Raw genomic sequence first — 12208 nt, forward strand, 5'->3', positions numbered from 1 at the left:
TCAAGCGCTCGCTCCAGGTTTTCATAAGTTGCATCCTTAGATGCTAAGTTTCCATACACTCCCTGTGCCTTTCCCCTGAGAGACACAGATAGATACATTGCTTTCTGGTCACTGTCCCAACCGTTGAGCTTTGCACAGGCTTCAAAATGCGCCTTGTAGTCGGCCCATGCTCCGACCCCATCGTATGTGGCTGGCTTAACCTTCACCCCATGCTTCGAAGTTGTTGGGGGCTCGTCCCTTGATGTTGGACCGGCTGGTTCCCTGTCTAACATATGTGATTCAGGTTTCCGCTTTGTAACAAATCTATCAAGTCTGTTGTCTTTTATCTGTTTAGTTTGACAGGCCATGTCCATCCTAGATGCTCCATTGACTGGCGTCTTGGGCAATAACCTCCTTGGTTTTGGAGAAGAACCGAGCATCGGAGTCGTTAATGACATTTTCTTCTCAGACATTATACCGTCCCTAAATGAGAAAACTTCCGGTCTGCCACGTTCTATATCTGTTCTGAATGGCGTCGATGCCAACATTTCGAGTTTCATGCTGGTTTCATCAATCTCATGCTGCATCCTTTTTATTTCATTTTCTAGCTGCAAGTTATGCAGCTCTCGTCTTAGCCTGCTATTTTCAAGCTCTAATTCTCGGTTCCGTGATCGGGTCGTGAATACGCGAATGTCCAATGACGTTCTAAAGTGTCCCCCGTTGGCCGCCAAATTTTGTAACGTGCAAGGTGACTTTAACCAGACTGAAATTCACGCTGGCTAAGGATATATAATATTTTCGCCTGGCTGCTTTACCAGTTTGATTAGAAACAAAGGATTTGGAACAATGATTGGTGCATACAATAAATCACAGTAGAAATCAACAAAACCGGGTCAATATAACAAACTAATCAATAAGAACAACGGATGAGCCTGGTCTGAGACTATGGATGGGCCTAGTCTGAAACTATGGATGAGCCTGGTCTGGGACAATGGGTGAAACTGGTCTAAAACTATGGATGAAACTAGCCTGAAACTATGGATGAAACTGGTCTGAAACTATGGATAAACCTGGTTTGAGACTACGGATGATACTAGTCTAAAACTATGGATGAAACTGGTCTGAGACTATTTATGAGCCTAGTCTGATACAATGGATGAGACTGGTTTGACACTATGGATGAGACTAGTCTGAAACTATGGATGAAACTGGTCTAAAAGTATGGTTGAAACTAGTCTGAAACTATGGATGAAACTGGTCTGAAACTATGGATGAAACTGGTTTGAAACTATGGATGAACCTGGTTTGAGACTACGGATGATACTAGTCTAAAACTATGGATGAGACTGGTTTGAGACAATTTATGAGCCTAGTCTTATACTATGGATGAGACTGGTTTGAAACTATGAATGAAACTGGTCTGAGACTACGGATGATACCAGTCTAAAACTATGCATGAAACTGGTCTGAGACTATGGATGAGACTAGCCTAAAACTATGCGTAGACGAACGCCAAAGCCTAAACTGTTAGTATTAGATTTAGACTGTCGCTTTTCCACCTTGGTTTACTCAGCAGACAAGCCCTTGCTAACAACTAGTTCTGTTACTTTTCCGACCACAATGTGGAATTACTCAGTAGATAGAAAAGCTACAGTTATTTACCTAGTATTGTTCGATGAGTACGCTTTGAGAACCAACTTCGAAATCATCCTTATGCAGAGAAACCACTGTTTATATACAGACAAGTCACGTGATACCCTAGACGAAACTATTCTACAAAATGGGTAGAAACTTATTTACTTCATCCTTATTAAACAGCAATGGGATACTATTAAACAATGTTCGATTCACATTAGTTAGTTACCAATGATAGTCATGCAGTAACAAAGTTATATTGTAAGGCAATAATGCAAACTTTTTTATTAATTTCAGAATATAAATATGTGTATTACCCAAATTGAAATGCTAGCGTCCGATCTATTTTATCCGAATAACTGTAAGAGGACGATGCCGTAAAGGACAATGGTTACACTCTACTATTATTAATCTGATCGAAGGCAGGCAAATTCTCAACATATGTAACACAATATAAATAACTTGGTCTTGTGTTAACTGAGCACTTAGATTATTCTATTTCTGCAAGAACTGTTGCTGAATCTGCTGATAGAGCTTTAGGAATGTTTATCGCTAAAACAAAGACATTTGGGGGTATTCCGTATGAAGCTTTTTCAAAATTGTACGAGTCAACAGTTGTTCCAGTAATTACATATGCTTCTTCCATATGGGGTTGTGAAAATTTCTCCTGTATAAGTGCAGTGCAGAATAGAGCTGCTCGCTACTTCTTGAATGTTGGGAAATATACCCCAAATGCTGCTGTTTAAGGAGATGTTGGCTGGATGCCTATAACTTACCATTGTTGGAAAAGTGTTTTAGCCAGTTGGTGCAGATTTAGCTGTATGAGTCATAGTAGATTGAATAGGAAGATATTTGTATGGGCCAATAATGTTGCAAGAAGTACATGTAAAAATTGGAATTTTAAAGTTTGTAAAATGCTTAAAGATTATAACTTGGAAAGGTTTTGTAATATTAATATACCTATACAAAAACATGATATTTATGCATCTGTACTACCTAAAATATTAGACAGTTTTAAGCAAGAGTGGTTGAATGATGTTAATCGTGAATCTGCTAGAAATGGAAATGGTCGTTACAAACTGAGATTATACAGAACGTTCAAACAAACTTATGAGACTGAAGGCTATTGTCGCACTATTTTTAATAGGTCTTACAGGGGAGCTATTGCAAAATTCCGCAGTGGAACTGCGCCAATTGGTATTGAGTTAGGAAGATACAATGGTTTGCCAGTTGAGCAAAGAGTCTGTTTTCATTGTCCAGATACTATTGAAGATGAGACGCATGTGTTGTTACATTGTTCTCTGTATGAAACTATTAGATTTGATTTGTTACAAAAGGCAGAAGAATTAGATGCACATTTCGTAACCTTATCGGATGCTGATAAAATAGGATTTTTACTATCTTATTCAGACATTGCTTTTTATAGTTCCAAAACCTGCTTCAACATACTGAACAAACGAAAACTGATATTGTACAATAACAATTTGTAGTGTAATAAATGTATTATAGTGTAAATACTTGAAAACCAACAAATTTTATGTTAGACATATTTTAGTTGTAAAATCCTAGATACATGTTAAGTGCATATTTAAAAATTGTTTTAAACACTTGAAAACCTAACAAATTTGATGTTTGATATATTTTAGATTTTAAATTCCTAGATTCATGTTTTAGTACATATATGACAATTGTTTTACTAGCCAAATTGTTTTAGCTCCATCTTAAAGTTCCCTTGTAAATCAAATTGTGTTAAAATCTGATCAAACACTGTCCATTAATTTATACCCATTTTGAGAATGTGTTAAAACATCCCTTTTTAAGGCAGATTTTAATTACCCGATTAACAAGGATCCTTTAGATCTTATTTGTATTAAGTGTACATAAAGTATAGTTTAGGGATCATGATTATCTTATGATGTTTCTAAGTTTGTCATGTCAACATTAAAAGTATCTTGTAAATCTTTTCAGATTGGCAATGTACTGTATTTTAAACTGTGTTATGTATGTGATTATATACTGTGTACATTGATAAGACTACAATAAATAAATATAAATAAATAAATATATATACATTGTATATATAATTACTAGAAAGTCGTTTGTGAAATGCATAAGTGTGGCGCCATTAAACAGTTTATATTGCGATACAAGTATAACGATATTAATAATATATACACTTGCTAGGTTGGCGCTAAGGAAAAAAAACTTAGTCGCCAAACCTAGGGGGGTCCGGGGCATGCCCCACCTGAAAATTTCCTGAGCAAACTTAAAACTATTTTTGTCTGAAATTAGCCCTTTTTTGCTTGAAAAATTTTCTTCGCTGGTGAGCCACTTGCTGACATTTTGCAGGAGATTTTTTTGTTTACACAGACACCGGTGGCGTAGTGATAATGATACATTACCACCGTAAAACAGTTTTCGGTACATGTGGTATTTAGGTTAGAAACCACTTAAACAGCCCTCCCGTCTCGGTAGTAATTATACAACATTTTATGAAATCCAAACAATACTTTTTTTCATTTTTTTTTGTTTTTGAAGAAATGCGTGAGAAATTACTTAGTCAGCATGAGACCGTCATTCCATGTCAAAAACCGTGAGACTCACGGCGAAACCGTGAGACTTGACAGGTAGATGTTTCCGATTCTGCATTCACGTCTGCACTATTTTAGACGTCTTCGGATCGCGAACCTAACATTTGGTCATGTCCTGAGCTTACATTATTCTGTCCGCTTTCTTTTTATAAAGAATTGTGTTAATTTCTGTTGCTTTGACTTTCCATTTTCGTTCACAGCATCCATTTTTCCCAGAATCTGCAACTCGCTTTCGAAATCGGTCTTTCATGTCGCATAGCTACCGTAAAGGGAAGTTACTCATATCTACTTTTTTAGCCAATCAAAATCGTTGTTTCTTTGGAAATTAGTTTTAAGTGGCTATGTCAATGCCATAACTCTGCCCATCTGATTAAATGACAATTCCGTACTGGTCGATTCGATGACGTTGAATCGTAACATCTAGAGCATAGGCCATTACACGGCACGCTTCAGTGATTATCACGTAAATCTCCAAGTAACCCAAATACTCGAAAAGTCTGGTCGCAGTGTAAAGCATGACCACTTAAGACATTAGCCATGTGGATTATCGACCTAGGCCGTCGTCATTATCCCCTGGGGCCTTTCCGGTAAGGGTAATGATTGTGTAATCTTAGCGATGTTTCTGGCGTTTTATACGGTCTGAAAACAGGCATTTAGAGTGTGCATTTGTAAAGCATAGGGTCTTTTTTTCAATCGCCAATTTCATGAAAATCTTATTTTTAATCGCCAGCCAGGAATTGTAATCGCCAATGGCGATTTTGGCGATCGGTAACGATAACGTAGCACTTGGAGACTTTTCTAACGGAACACGTATTGAAAACAATATAGCTCCCTTATTTTTGAACGGTTTGTAACACTGCGCTCATACGAGCCAAATTGTTTTTCTAATCACTGTTATGTTTTTACACCATGAAAACATTTACAAAAGTAATTATTTATTAAGAAAAACAATATGGCTCGCATAAATATTCATGTTGGCAATGTTGCAAGCCGATCGGTCGTTAAGGCGTGTAAGACAATGCGTTTTATTTTTCACTTTATTATTTTACGATGTACGATTTTGAGAATTTTACTTTTTCAGGGATTTTTTTAAATTTGTTATGTTTGATATTTTAATGCTGATCTATTTCGATTAAATTTACATGAAGTATTAGATATGTGTTGAACTAGTCTGAGTCCAAATTTCAACAAAATTCGTTCTCAAACAAGGGAGCTATATTGATTTGAATACGTGTGTCATAGAGTAAATTAACAAATCCTTATTTCTTTACAAAAAAATCTCAACATACGAAATCAATATATATACAGTAGACTCTCTGTAAACCGGACGATCTCGGGACCGGCCTGATCGTCCGGTTTTCAGAGAGTTCCGGTTTACCAAGAGTTTGCATATTGCCGAAATATACATGGTATGCATTGTGTACAGAATCAAATAAAAAAAACAAACCATATACATTAACATGTACCATGTGATAACTGTACGCAGGTACTGATGATGCTAATTGCATTCTTAAAAAATGCGTTTTTAATCGATTAAAAGCAAAAAATATTCCATACCGACTTGTTTTGATTAATCCCAAAGTGAGCGTGGTGCTTTATACATGTACGTACGTGGCTTTGTCATATAGGCGAGTGACGACACAAATAAGATTGTTGAAGATTCACGATTTATTATCATTAAACATACACACAAGCAAACAACAGCGTCATAATTATTTTTTAAGATTTTTTTTAAAGATATTCATAATCTCAAAACCTACTAATTCTTGAAGTTTACGATTTCACGAAAAAGTCCAAGATCACTCTTTGCTTGAAAGCACATTTCCCCTTTATGTTAATAACATGGCTATAAGATCTTTTAAAATAACCGAGAAGATCACAAGAAAGTGATCGTCGCAACGGCATGCATTAATTTTTTAATTAAATTGTTTATCATAGGCGATAATAATTAATTAATAAAACGATCGAGTCAATCACTTTTTGGTGTTACCGCGAGTCTATTATAGACATTCACAGTTTGTTTTACCTTACTTAATCGGACTACCATAGCGCGGTAACGACTTGACACCTTTATGGTATGTTTAATCCGATTATCGATAATTGCGCGAGCAAAATGTGTGACACCGCACTCGCTGTGCTGACTAGGTATTGTTATTTTCACGCCTCGGGCATCTTGAGAATTTAGACCGTCCGGTATACTCAATGTATTTTACGTCGAAAATAACCAAATTTACGGAGATACCCGTCCGGTTTCCGGTTTTCAGAGAGTTCGGTTTATTCAACATTTTTTAACAAAGAAATAGAAGGAGAAAATACGGGACTGGCCCGACCGTCCGGAATCGGGAGAGTTCCGGTATTCAGAGAGTCCGGTATTGGCAGAGTCTACTGTATATATCTATTTTACTGTTAACCTTAATTCTTTCCAAACAGTTGCTACAGTTGAACTAACATCCTAACCATTTTTTTCACCTAAACCTATTACACGCATGATTGGTTCGCGGCGTTGGTCAAGTGGAAAGCGCAAGTAACCGCGCAATTGCCACTTGACCGCCAGAACATAAACATCATATATATCTTTGATATATTGTTCTGCGTTATTATTACAGTCCCTTCACACGAACCATAAATATATTTGCCGAGAGCTACGTCGACACGTGTTGCGTTAGAAAAGACTCCAAGTGTAATTATCTGAAAATAAAGATTCAGTGATAGTAATAAATAAGTAACATACTAGTAACTAGAAGTTTCCATTAATCAGTTTCACGATTATAAGCCTATGAACATTCATCATGCCATGTTAATTTGATGTAAATCAAAACAATGCTTTTGTTTGAAATTAAGCATGGCATTTTAACCATGCAAGCTACTGTGAATTGATTGGGGTTCGCCCATAAAGTACATCACGCTCCAGGTGAAGTGGATGGAGTTAAAGAAAGTGTGGCAGTTTGTGACAGCAGGAGGTTGTAGCGTAATTACACATTGTTCGTTGATATCACACAGTAATAACCAACAAAGTTCATTTCTGATTTCTTTGCGTTTTATTTCTGCTTATTAACACAACACAACGTTTCCAAAATGTTTGTCAAATACAAGATACATGCGAAGCCCGCAATGGGCCCATCCCGCGAAAGCCAGCAATAATGCAACTTGTATGTTCGGCCGTTTAAGTAAGACTGTCCATAAATATTGATATAAACAACGAAAGCTTTGATAATTGTTATGTGTACAATTCTGATTGGCTGTGTAACGTCACGTGTCTACATGTACAATTCTGATTGGCCGTTTGTTAAGTCACGTGTCTGCAACCTAAATATACGTATGCAACGGACACCTAACGAATACATACGGAAATGACCGAAGATTGGTACATACGGTAAGCAAATACTCGTGTCCGGTAATTATAACCCGAGCCTAATGATTTGTTGATCCAGATGGCTGCCTATTTAAGATTGTATGAAATGTGGTACAAATTTCGATCATTATATAAATCCAACAATGCCCCAAATGTGTGTTTTGTGTGCGTTATGTTACACAACTTTCCCCCTTAATTTGATTTTTTTATATTTTATGATTTAAAAAAATCTTTTAAAATTTTACTATTGAATTACTAATTAAATAACAAAAACTACATTCATATAAACACACTCAAATGATGGAAAATATGCGGATAACAATATAATTTCCTTGACAAGCATCTCTGCTGAAATAAATAACATTAGTAATTGATATACAATTTAAATGTCAATCGAAATGATGTGTAGAACATCATATGTTGATCGTTGGCCATCTGTACATCTGGTGTCGTCCATGTTGTCTTGAAGTTGTAGCTCGCGGCGAATACGATGTTTCATTGAAGTCATTGCCGCCGTCATGAAGATAAGCCGATTGTGGATTCGCCCGTGGCAATTGGAATGCGTTTGTTGATTCAGCTCTGCTTTCCGATGTTTAACTTGCGTCGTCGATTGTCGTTTCCGTTGTATTTATCGTTGTTGTTGTTTTCGTTGTCGTTTGTACTTTTGTTGATGGCCCCAGCGTCTTCATTTCTCTCGGGACATTAAGATCTTCTATTGGCCATAATGCTCACGAGGTATTAACTATAGCAGTGTTCTCCTTGATGTCTTAGGCCTCGGAAGTATCATTCCAAATGCGTTATCTACGCACGTCAAACAGTTGAACGGCTGCATCTACTCTATAGTGTTTAACGTCACAAGTATTGTGTCCAGTGTTGCGTCACTTGTTGTCCTTCGAAATCTTCTGGCGTTGGTCTTCTTTAAGCGATAGAACCAGGTATTCACTTTGAGAGTAAACGCCGTGATGTTCCATTCTAATTATGTTGTTTGTTTCTTCTATTCGTTGTGGAAGGCGTTGTCTCGCGAAGTCGCTCTTCTTCGGCGTTGTCTTCAAATCTCGATATTTTTATCTGCGTCGTGGTGATACAAGTATCAGTTGTTCAAAATCATGGCAAACATTTATAAATATCCCCTTAGTTATTGTTAAATATCGTCATGACAACTTACTGTGATATCTTATTCAAAAAAATAAATTCTTTACAACGAAAAAATATTAGTCAATTCCTCAAAACATACTTCGGATAAGTACATGACAGTTTGACATCTGACAAGCCATTTACTTAATATGACTTGTGTACCGCCTTAGGCATAATCATTTTACGCACGTGCAGCCAGTAAATTTTTGACAGGCGCGCGCCACTTTATTGACCTAGAGTAATGGGTAATGATAGACGTACCTGTTCATATCATGATTTCATAAACCTCATCTTTATCACTATAGTTTTGCCGTTGGGCATAGATTTATTGACATGCTTGACTTGTGCACTTGTAAAAATGCGCAAATATGACAAGGCAGACTTTTATATTTATGCATTCATAATATAAGAACACGTATCGGTATACTTCAAAATTCAGGTCTTTGCTCCTAATCGAACTACTCAAATAATTCTTATGCGACATCGCATCTTCTGTCCATAGCGTAATTTGCTTCGATGGCACAGGGATAAATTCTCTAACTCACGAGGACGCTAAGGTTATCAGAACCTCGGGCTCGGTATGTCCGAACGCTGATCAGTCAGCCGTGCTGCTCATAAAATATAATTGTAACCCTTAAACAATTATATTAGAAATTTAATGCGTACATATCGTTATATTTTCACTGCGCTATACGCGTCAGATCGCATTAAATTCTTACTTAAAATTACTCAAGACCTTCAATATTACCGATATCCTACATATATTTGCATCAACACAATGACGTATATACATATTTACATAATATTTATTTTGTGTGTCTGCCCTATTCATATTCGCAATCAACATTATTTTTCTTATTTCCTATTTTCTTTCTTTTACAATTCGGAAAACTATTTTTAAATTTTCCAATAATTTTATCTATTCGTCCTCTTTAATTTTCTTTATCATTCTTATAAACAAAACCCGCCTTATTTTCTTTATTAAAATAATAAACAAAACTGTCTTAAATAATCTAAATTCCTAAATTCTTAATTCTGCCAATGTAAAATACTAGGTAAATTCTTTGAATATTTGTATCATCTCCGAGTTTTTTCTACTATATTAATAAATAAAACCACCGCCAAAGTTTCTTTATTAAAATAATAAACAAAACTATATAAGATATTATTATTTCATTGTACGTTTTAATTAAATGGAACTTTACAAAAAATACCAACAATTTAAAATGGATTTGTGCGCAAAAAACGCACGTTCGTATACAATCTTTATTATAATCATACACAATTTATATAAAATTCTTTAAATATTCTCAATGAATTGTTCGCCTCTAATTTCATTATTTCTATAACTCTTAAAAATAATGTAAAACTCAAAAATCTCTTTTTATTCTCAATTCACCGTTATTTATAAAAATGTACCGATAAATGCAAAATTGGCATGATTTTGATATTTGTAAAATTTGTTCGTACATAATTTATTATCAACACAATTATTTTTAACATCTAACTACATTAAATTCTTTAAAACAATTCTTAAAAATTTCGTTGTCATGACGCCTTTTACTTTAATTTTCTACTTTATAAATTTTGAAATTCCCTCTCCAAGTTTGCCATAATTTTTTTAAACAACTGACCTGAATTCTTGTCGCGTTGTGGTTGTGATGTTTTCATTTTTTCGGCACGTGATCGCACTTGTGATCGTACTTCGGTCGTATCCATGGTACACGGCTCCATAAAATGTACTGTGTAGCGTAATTACACATTGTTCGTTGATATTACACAGTGATAACCAACAAAGTTCATTTCTGATTTCTTTGCGTTTTATTTCTGCTTATTAACACAACACAACGTTTCCAAAATGTTTGGCAAATACAAGATACATGCGAAGCCCGCAATGGGCCCATCCCGCGAAAGCCAGCAATAATGCGACTTGTATGTTCGGCCGTTTAAGTAAGACTGTCCATAAATATAGATATAAACAACGAAAGCTTTGATAATTGTTATGTGTACAATTCTGATTGGCTGTGTAACGTCACGTGTCTACATGTACAATTCTGATTGGCCGTTTGTTAAGTCACTTGTCTGCAACCTAAATATACGTATGCAACGGACACCTAACGAATACATACGAAAATGACCGAAGATTGGTACATACGGTAAGCAAATATTCGTGTCCGGTAATTATAACCCGAGGCTAATGATTTGTTGATCCAGATGGCTGCCTATTTAAGATTGTATGAAATGTGGTACAAATTTCGATCATTATATAAATCCAACAATGCCCCAAATGTGTGTTTTGTGTGCGTTATGTTACAAGGTTGTGGTCGACTGAATACGGTCACTATAAGTATTCTGACCAAATGCCATTAGCATTGAGTCATATATGTGGCCTCTAGAAAAGTTGCAATAGTTTTCTGATATTTGACATGGTGACCAAGTTTTTTTACACACATGGCCGAGATTCGAACTCGGTCTAGATATCTTTAAGATTAACATTCTGAGCAGTGAATCATCAGCAATATTGGATGAAAAAATGCGGCAACTAGTGTGAGAACGAGCTTAAAGTTGACGACATGACGCACTACGGACGATGCTCGACGCACTACGGACGATGTACGACGCACTACGGACGATGCACGACGCACTACGGACGATGCACGACGCACTACGGACGATGCACGACGCACTACGGACGATGCACGACGCAACCCGACGGATGCTGGACATCGGGTGATTACACTAGCTTACCATGAGCTTAAATCGATAATATAAAGAAAACAATTATAATTATTTAATACCGTTTCCATCGTTTATTTTAATTTTAAGTCAGACTGGAATAATTAAGTAATTACATCGAAAAAAACGTCATTTCGCAGTAAAATCAGTGAAAATTATCGACAACTAACTGTAAATATACATTGTTTGAAACAGTGAATTATCGTTTTTGAATCACTGATATTCCCCTGTAAAACACACAAAAGCCTTTAATCAATACACTTAAAGGCCCGTTAAAGGTGAAAAATCCTATTATAATGCATATAAACTGGTCTAATTTTTACCGGATTTCAGTTGCTCTTGCATACAAAATGATAACAACACAGCTTAGGTGCAACGTTGTCCAGAATTATTGAAGATATACCCGTTTCATAATTTGCAGAAATGTTTACAACTTTGCAATTTCCGTACATTTTCGCTATCTCCGATTATCCTCGGCTTCTTTCGTAAAGTACGCATATATTGATGACGTAGTACAAACAACACAACTTCCTCGTAAACAAAGAAAGAGATAATAAGGTTCGGTAAGATATTATTGTGTTGTACAATATTTTGTTTTACATGGAATTGTATCATTCATACTTATTTAAATAATGATTGCAATTGCCACTTTGCAAAAATACTTATTTTAAAGAATCGTATTGCAACTGTACTCGGTCACGTGATACACAATGTCTTTTTTGTTATCGGAAAACCGGCTCAGAAACGATCGGTATGAATGCGTAAACAGCGATGTAAATAT

Source organism: Dreissena polymorpha, chromosome 14 (assembly GCF_020536995.1).
Source record: "Dreissena polymorpha isolate Duluth1 chromosome 14, UMN_Dpol_1.0, whole genome shotgun sequence".
Taxonomy (NCBI): domain Eukaryota; kingdom Metazoa; phylum Mollusca; class Bivalvia; order Myida; family Dreissenidae; genus Dreissena; species Dreissena polymorpha.